Source organism: Nomascus leucogenys, unplaced genomic scaffold (genome assembly GCF_006542625.1).
Source record: "Nomascus leucogenys isolate Asia unplaced genomic scaffold, Asia_NLE_v1 000437F_82043_qpd_obj, whole genome shotgun sequence".
NCBI classification, from domain to species: Eukaryota; Metazoa; Chordata; class Mammalia; order Primates; family Hylobatidae; genus Nomascus; species Nomascus leucogenys.
This window is the reverse complement of record NW_022096968.1, coordinates 64592-73440: the sequence shown is the minus strand read 5'-3', so window position 1 is coordinate 73440 and position 8849 is coordinate 64592. Positions and strand designations below refer to the sequence as shown.

The 8849-nt window shown below is 60.0% G+C and overlaps 1 pseudogene across 1 annotated transcript in view; it reads left to right on the top strand.

The window, feature by feature from the left end:
* Positions 1-1710: 1710 nt before the first annotated feature.
* LOC115834114 overlaps positions 1711-8849 on the top strand; it is a 66732-nt pseudogene continuing 59593 nt past the window's right edge. The window contains exons 1-2 of the transcript XR_004029198.1: positions 1711-1758; positions 4261-4380. The product of XR_004029198.1 is annotated as an inositol polyphosphate-5-phosphatase A-like (transcript). The remainder of the gene's footprint in view (positions 1759-4260; positions 4381-8849) is intronic.

Here is an 8849-nt window from a genome sequence, read left to right as displayed (position 1 = left end):
TAGAGGGAGCATGCCACGCAGGACTCTTCCTTCACGGGTGTTTCATCCGCAGTTCACTCCAGATTCCCATCTGCTTTCATCTCCTCGGCAGACCTTAGGGTGTGGTGGAGGAGACAGGGTCTTCCCTGTCCTGCTTTCCTTCTCCACCAGCCCGTGAGCACCAAGACCACCAGCCCCTGTCCACCATCCACCCCTGATGTGGCTGCTGCTGGGAACGGAATGGGTGGTGCCCTGCCCTGGTGGCTGCCGTTCCCCTGCCACTGCCTGAGGTGCTTTCCTTTGTGGACCTTGGACTCGACTCTGTCAGCCTTCTCCCAGTGCCTCTGTGGTTTTCAAGGGTTTTCCAAGAGGCCTAGGCTGTGAAGTTACCCTGTTCTGCATGGCTGTTTAAATTAAAATTAATGAAGATAAATGGAATCTAAAATTCAGTTCTTCAGTCACACACTTTGCATGCTTGGTGGCCCCGGTGGCTGGCCACTGCTCTGCTGGTGGCCCAGCAGGGGAACCTACCGTGGTGGGAGGTGGGAGGTGGGAGGGCAGGAGGGCCTCCATGCCATCTCGAGGGGAGCCCTGCTGCCTCTTAAAGAACCCCCCTCTTTGGAATCTCATGCTGGTGACTGTTTCACCTTGAATTTTGGGGGTACTTTCAGGCCAGAGCTCAGGCTCCACATTCGGTGGCTGTGCTGGGTGGTGGAGATCAGTGAGAGGCATCGGTGGGTGAGCGGTCAGTCGGTGAGAGGCGTCGGTGGGTGAGCGGTCAGTCGGTGAGAGGCGTCGTGGGTGACGGTCAGTCGGTGAGAGGCGTCGGTGGGTGAGCGGTCAGTCGTGAGAGGCGTCGGTGGGTGAGCGGTCAGTCGGTGAGAGGCGTCGGTGGGTGAGCGGTCAGTCGGTGAGAGGCGTCGGTGGGTGAGCGGTCAGTCGGTGAGAGGCGTCGGTGGGTGAGCGGTCAGTCGGTGAGAGGCGTCGGTGGGTGAGCGGTCAGTCGGTGAGAGGCGTCGGTGGGTGAGCGGTCAGTCGGTGAGAGGCGTCGGTGGGTGAGCGGTCAGTCGGTGAGAGGCGTCGGTGGGTGAGGGTCATCGGTGGAGCGTCGTGGTGAGCGGTCAGTCGGTGAGAGGCGTCGGTGGGTGAGCGGTCAGTCGGTGAGAGGCGTCGGTGGGTGAGCGGTCAGTCGGTGAGAGGCGTCGGTGGGTGAGCGGTCAGTCGGTGAGAGGTATCGGTGGGTGAGAGGCATTGGTGGGTGGTGGGAATCAGTGAGAGGCCACACACACTGTTGGGTTGGGCAGCTCACCCACTGTCCAGGACGCCTGGCTGGGCACGGCTGCTCAAGTCTTCCTGTGGTCCAGCCGTGGGTGGCTGTGTGTCTCAAGCTCCCTGATCAGCATCTGTGGTGACTGTGGTTTCCCTGCAGCTGCTCTCACACAGGGGCATGGGGCTCACAGGCAGCAGGCTGGCACGTTTCTTCATATCCTCCCCCCCTCCCACCCCAGGCTGGGCATCAACAGCCCCTGCAGGCATCTCTGTGCGAAGCCCCACTTGAGGATAGGTGCACAGCTCAGTTCTCTTAGTGGGGCGCCATCAGTGCTGAAAGAGCCCTGCTGTTTTTTGTTTGGAAAGCATCTTCTGTGTCCCTTAGGTGTGTGGGGACCCACGTGTTTGCTCTTGCCCGCTTACTCTGGCTCATTTGTGTGACGTGTTTATTTTTCAGTGCAAATGGTCAAGAAAAGGCTTCATCCGGACAAGGTGGTGCATTGCAGACTGGTACGTGGTGTGTCTCTGTGCTTTGTCAATTTCCATAACGTTTCTTACCCTTTTATATCTTGCACGAGCGGCGTGTTCCACACACCTCATTGGAGGCTATACTGATTTTGCACGAGGGCCCCCAGCTGCCTGACCCCCACCTGCCACTCTGACCTTTTTTGTTCACGGTGATGCATTCGGAGCATTGTCACTGTTCCCTGTAAGTCAGACATCTGGGTGCCCAGTGCCAGTGGAGACACAGTGACGGCCCCGGTCCCTCCGCGCAGCTGGAGAGTTCCGCTGGCCAGAGCCGGCTGCACAGAGAAGTCAGCAGGGAGGCCCCCTAGTACTGGGGCCCCGTGGTGCCCAGTGAGATGGCGTAAGAGCCGCCTGGCAGCCTGGTCCACCCGCAGACCGAGCGCAGACGTAGCGGAGCCTGCGTCTCATCCACGCATCCTCCGGCCTGGCCTTTCTGCGCTGCACATGTTCTCGATAGCGCCGCCCCACCTTTTCTGCATGATAAGAAACAGAAACCTGTTACCTGCTTTCCTAAGGTGGCTTCCAGGTGGCTCCCCAACCTGTCCCTCCAGCCATCACGTCTCATTTGAATACTGTTTTTATTTTGTTTTCATGGATTTTCCAAAACTTCGCTGCTTTATTATGTGCTGCTGTGTAACACATCGCCCTAAACTTAGCAGCTTTAAAAAACACATACGAGGTCATGGCTGTGAGTGTCTCAGGACCCAGGAGTGGCTTTTCTGGGGCTCTGGCCCCCGGTCACCTTGGGCCTTCCAGAGGACTCATCTCCAAGCTCACTGGGGCTGTGGGCAGGGGGTTTCTGCCCCTCCCCCTTGGGCCTCTCCGTGGGGCTGCTCAGGGCAGGACATCCTCAGGAGGAGCAAGAGTCCAGAAAGTGAGTGGGGGGGAGGAAGTGGGAGAAGGAAGGGGAGGGGGAGGAGGTGGGGGATGGAGGGAGGCAGGGGAGGAGGAGGAGGGGGGGGAAGGAGGGGGAGGAGGAGGAGGAGGTGGGGGAAGGAGGGAGGGAGGGGAGGAGGAGGTGGGGGATGGAGGGAGGGGGAGGAGGAGGTGGGGGATGGAGGGAGGGAGGGGATGTGGGGATGGAGGGAGGGGGGAGGGGAGGAGGTGGGGGATGGAGGGGGGAGGAGGAGAAGGTGGGGGAAGGAGGGGGAGGAGGTGGGGGAAGGAGGGGGGAGGAGGAGGAGGTGGGGGAAGGAGGGGGAAGGGGGAGGAGAGGTGGGGGAAGGAGGGAGGGAGGGGGAGGAGGAGGTGGGGGATGGAGGGAGGGAGGGGGAGGAGGAGGTGGGGGATGGAGGGAGGGAGGGGAGGAGGTGGGGGATGGAGGGAGGGGGAGGAGGAGGAGGTGGGAGATGGAGGGAGGGGGAGGAGGAGGAGGTGGGGAGGGAGGGGGAAGGAAGGAGAGGGGGAGGGGAAAAGAAGGAGGTGGGGAGATGGAGGGGGGAGGAGGAGGTGGGGGAAGGAAGGGGAGGGGAGGGGAAAAGAAGGAGGTGGAGGAAGGGTGAGAGAGAAGGGTAGGAGAGGAGAATGGGGAGGGGAAGAGAGGAGGAGGGAGGAAGGAGGGGAGAGAAAGAGGAAGAAGAGGGAGGGGGAGGACAGAGGGAGCTGAGAAGGAGCTGCAGTCCCGTGCCCACCCTAGGCAGTGCAGGCTGCAGGCCGCCCTTTGCTGTTGGTCACAAGGAACAGCCTTGGCATGGTGTGGGGGCACGCGGGGCACATTCACCAGGCAGCGTCACTGGGGTCATTGTGGCAGCTGGACCACAGGCTGGAGGAGGGCAAGGCCGCCTGCACACACTCATTCCTGGCGGCCTCCTGGTAGGGAGACAGGGCTGGGTCTCGGAGCCTGTGGAGGACATGCGGGCAGGAGGGCTTTGTGGGACAGTGTCCAGACCATGCCAAGTCCTGCACTGACCTCCCCGGGTGAGGGGACACGTCCTTGCCAGCTGAAGGTGCTGAGGGTCCCCTGCAGTGTGACAGAGGCTCAGGCCTTGATCAGGCCTTGCCGACCACATGCCTGGAGGCCAACAGCCAGCCCACGGGCTTCCCAAGGGTCTTCCTTTGGGATTGAAATGAAGCACTCTTCTTGCTTGTCCCTGTGCCCCCCACCCTGCCTTACTGGGTCCCCGATGGGTGCAGCCGGCATCCCTGGGCAGCATCAGCTGAGGCTGAGGGGTGGCCCTTCCTCTTAGCTTAGCCGTCAGGGACAGTTTCCATAGTCATCTATAAGTTTTTCTCTTTAAAGAAAAGTAGCTCACTTTTCAGTTGCCCAGAGTAACTGCATTTGTAAAGGTGTATTCAGACTTCGCTGGAGGTTTCTTGTCCTCTGGCCTTGTCGGAAGGCAGGTCGGGGGACAGGTGTACAGCCTCGGGGGGCTCCGCACGGCGGGGGCCGGTGCAGGTCTCAGCTTCCCGGGCTCCCTGGGAGAACAAGGTGTGACCCAGAGGCTCCGGCCCTTGGTGACGTGACCTTTTCTCTTTTGATTGTAGTGCCTTTGACTTGGTGAATATCCATCTTTTCCATGATGCTTCCACTCTGGTCGCCTGGGAAACAAGCCCTTCCGTGTACTCGGGAATCCGGCACAAGGCACTGGGCTACGTGCTGGACAGGTAGGTGTGGGTGGGCAGGTCGGTGTGGATGGAGAAGTAGGTATGGATGGCAGGTAGGTGTGGGTGGCAGGTAGGTGTGGGTGGGCAGGCAGGTGTGCTGGGCAGGTATAGGTGTGGGTAGAGAGGTAGGTGTGAGTGGCAGGAAGGTGGGTGGGCAGGTATAGGTATGGGTGGAGAGGTAGATGTGGGTGGAGAGGTAGATGTGGGTGGAGAGGTAGGTGTGGGTGGGCAGGTAGGTGTGGGTGGGCAGGTAGGTGTGGGTGGCAGGTAGGTGTGGGTGGGCAGGCAGGTGTGCTGGGCAGGTATAGGTGTGGGTAGAGAGGTAGGTGTGAGTGGCAGGAAGGTGGGTGGGCAGGTATAGGTATGGGTGGAGAGGTAGATGTGGGTGGAGAGGTAGATGTGGGTGGAGAGGTAGGTGTGGGTGGGCAGGTAGGTGTGGGTGGGCAGGTAGGTGTGCTGGGCAGGTGTAGGTGTGGGTGGAGAGGTAGGTGTGGGCGGGCAGGTAGGTGGGTGGGCAGGTCGGTGTGTCCACCCACCCCTGTTGGCCACTGGGAAAGGCTGTGCCCGCTCTGGGAGGCACACTCTGCTCTGCGCTTGCCGATTTGCCAATGGCCCTTATTGGAGTTGCCCCATGGAGGTGGCAGAGCCCCCAAGCCCTGTCCACAGGCTGGAGCTGCACCCTCACCATGGACTTGGATGGGGATGGCTTCACTTTCTCTCTGACTTTTTTGTGGGAAGGATAAGAAAACGGTGCCGTGGGGTGCTGTGGTGGGAGGGGAATAGGACACTGAAGAGTCAGTGGGAGCGTGGGGGCCACCTCCACCTGCGCCTGGGCCCCTGCCCCCCAGTGCTCCAGGCTGCTTCACCGGTGATGCTGTGGAGATGACAGGCTGTCACTGGGAAGCAGGGGTCCCCCATTGGTGGGATGTGTCTGATCTTGGGACCTGTGTCCCTCCCCATCTACAGCTGGGCCTTTTGCTGAAGCTCAGGCCCCACAGCCAGGCAGTCTGGGTTTATTCTCTGCCCATTCCAGTTAGGCCTCTCGTGGAAACCTTTCCCGCCAGCATCCCCATGGTTGATAAGACAGTGCTCCGTCAGCTTGGGCTTGCAGCAGTGATGAACACAGGCCTGAGACCAGCAGTTCTGCCCCAGGGTGGTCCCCGATTTCCACCTGAACCCCATTCTGCTCCCTAGAGGGCCCCTGACCTGAGCCCCTGCCCAGCCCCTGTGCGTGCAGAATGCCGAGTTGCACTCCCAAGTAAGTGTGCGAGGACCTGGAGCTGCCCTGCACCTCGCCCGCCTTCCAGCAGCTGCCTCCTCAGACCCCAACCTTCTGTTCCCGGGGCCAGTTCCCTCTCACCCACACCTGTCTCAGCCTGGGCTTGTGCAGAGCAGAATAACTGAGTCATTCCCAGGCCACCATCGTCCCTGGGGCAGTCACAACTGCCTGGGGCTACACAGGCAGAGGCAGGGATTGGCGGGCACTGAGGTCTGGACCCAGAGAGGGAGGAGGCTGGGCAGGGCCTGGTACCCTCTGAGCCTCTGGGAGGCTTTCTGGGGAAGACAGTGGGAGGAGCAGTCCATGTGGAGGGGGACGTGTGTGGGGCCCCTGCCCCAGAGTCATGTGTGATGTGTGACCAGCACCGTCAGATTCTCAAGAGCAGGAGTGGGAGAGTCCTATGAGAGGCAACCCCTGGGGACTGTGGAGGACATTTCTACCCAAGCAAGACCTGTGTCCTGAGGGGTCCCTAAGGCAGGTGGGGTTATGAAGGAGAACAGCAGCCAGCAGGTCCCTGCCTCCTAACAGCACCTTATAAGGATAGTGTTCAGTGTGCATGTGTGTGCCTGTGCATGCGTGTGAGTGTTCACACCTTGTGTGCATGCAATTATGTATGTAATTGTGTGTGCACACACGTACATGCATGTGAGTGCACATTTGCTTGGGTTTGTTTAGGGGGTGGGTGTGCGCACATCTGCGTGTGTGTGTTCATGTGTGCATGTGTGCATTTGTATGTGGATACTTGTGTGTGCATGTGTGGGTGCATGAGTGCATACGTGTGTGCACTCTTGTGTGGGTGTGTGTGGGTGCCTGTGTGGTGTGGATATGTGTGTGGGTACATGTCTATTTGGGTGTGTCCATGCTTGCAAGGGAGTGGGGGTTGCATTGTGTGTGCACACGTGGGCACATGTGAGTGCACTTATGTGGTTGCATGTGAGTGCGGGTGTATGTGTGTGCGGGTGTATGTGTGTGTGGGTGCATGTGAGTGCAGGTGTATGCCTGTGTAGGTGTGTGTGTAGGTGCATGTGTCTGCGTATTTGGGTGTGTGCATGTGTGCGGGGGTGCACTGATGCATGTGTGTGGGGGCTCATGTGGGTGCATATGTGTACGCTTGTGTGTTTGGGGGTACATGTGTGAATGTGTATGCCTGTGTGGTGTGCATGTGCCTGTGGGTGTGTGCATGTGTGTGTGGGTGTGTGCATGCATGGGTGTGGGCATGTGGATGTGTGGATGCATGTGTGCTAGGTGTATGCATGTGTGCTAGGGTGTATGCATGTGTGTATGTGTGCATGTGTGTGGGTGTGTGTAAAGGTGTGTGTGCATATACGGGGGGAGCATGTGCACGTGGGTGTGGATATGTGTGCAGGTACATGTGGGTATGTGTGCATGCAGGTTGGTGTGTGGAGTGCATGTGTATGTGTGTGTGCGGGTGTGAGTGTGCGTGCATTTGTGGGTGTGTTCATGTGTATGCGTGCAGGTGTGGGTGTGCACACGTGTGTGTAGGTGTACAGGTGTGGGTGCGTGTGCACATAAGTGTGTACCTGTCATAGCTCAGCACTGTGCATCCTGAGGAAGGGGTGGAAGGCTGCATTCTCCAGTAGGTGCTGCTCCAGGGGGAGCTGGAGCTGGAGGGGCCCCTTCTCCTGAATGCTGGCTCCGTCTGCTGCTGTGGTGTGTGTGGCCTGCGTGGCTCCTTGCCTGCCGCCTTCACGATCCTCCTGGATTCCCCACAGGGCTCTGCACAAGGAGTCTGGGCTGGGCTCCCATCCCTGTGCTGCTATTAGCAGGTATATGGCCTTGGCTCTCCTCCGCATCTGGCCCCTGCTGAGGGCCCTGAGGCGTGGCCCTTATTCCCTCTGACCGCCCCTGACCCCCGTCTCCAGAGTGATGGAGCCCTGGTCCCCTGCCACTAGCCTGGTCCTGGAGAGGGTGGCAACTGCGAGGCCTGGGTGCTGCTGTGCTCGTGGCCACTCACTGAGGCCGGCCCTCAGCCCTGTGCACGGCCACACCCTCTGCAGGGGACCTGTACGGCCTCCTGGGTATCTCTGGAGCTGGCACTGACAGGTCTGAGCCTGGGGACTGTGCTCTCAACCGCCCACTGTGGGGAAGCAGCACAGGTGGGGGATGGGGGCCTGGGGCTTTGTCAGTGACAAAGTGACTGATGACCGCCTGTGCCCTGGGCGCCCTCCCTGGACAGCATGTCAGTCGCCCAGGGAGAAGGGCCTCACCCACAGGAGCGGCGCGGTTCTTCCTGCCTGATCAGCCCTCGGCTTCCAGGCACCAAGCGTCTCGGGGACCTCCCACCGAGCCCAGGAGCAGGGAGGGCCCTGCTGTGTCTGCTGTTGGGTCTTGGTGACAGCGGTTAGGTTGTCAGCTTGGCATGGCATTAAAATGTGTCATTGCCCCTCGCTGCCATGGCTCCGCGGCCTCAAGAAATCAGCCTTTGGGCTTTGGGCCACTTTTCTGCGTCTCTGCATTCCCATGAATGGCTCCTGCGGCGCGCTCAGCCAGCCGCAGATCCGGACCTCCGCGGCGTGGGGCGGGCCGCACAGCACAAAGGGCGGCTCTGTCGGAGTCGGGAACAATGGGCCGCCCTTTCACCGCGGCTGCTAACCTCTTGGCAGCCACCAGCAGACCGCATTCTGCTGTGGGGATCGGGCAGGACAATGCCGCGCGGCCTCTGAATGGACGCTGCCACCAACGGGGCCCCATTCAGGGCGTTGGGAACCGGGCGCACATTGTCTGCCCCGCAGGGAGACAGCGAGGAGGCTCCTGCAGTCTCTTCCTGGTGTAATCTCCCCGCGCGGCTTCCCAGGTCCATGTCCCTTATCAGCTGCGGGGCCGGCAGCGCCAGGCCCAGGAGGGAGGGCAGGTGCCAGCCCTGGAGTAGGATGCCTGCCCGGTTAAAACCCAGAGCACTGTAGGACCTTCGCACCGTTCCTCTAAACCTAAACGCATTCCAGAGGAGGAAGATGATTGTAAAACAACTGAGAGACAAGCTCCGAGTTAAGTCTTCAGAAGCAGCCCCAGGGCGAGTGCTGCGGGGTGCCTGCCACCACCATGGCTGGTCACAGGGCTCCGCTGGACTTCTTGTCACAGAGCAGACCTTTACTTTTTTGTGTGTAATTTTTGAAATTGTTGCTGTTAACCTCTTGTTATGAGAAGTTTAAAAAGAAGACAAATCCCTAAT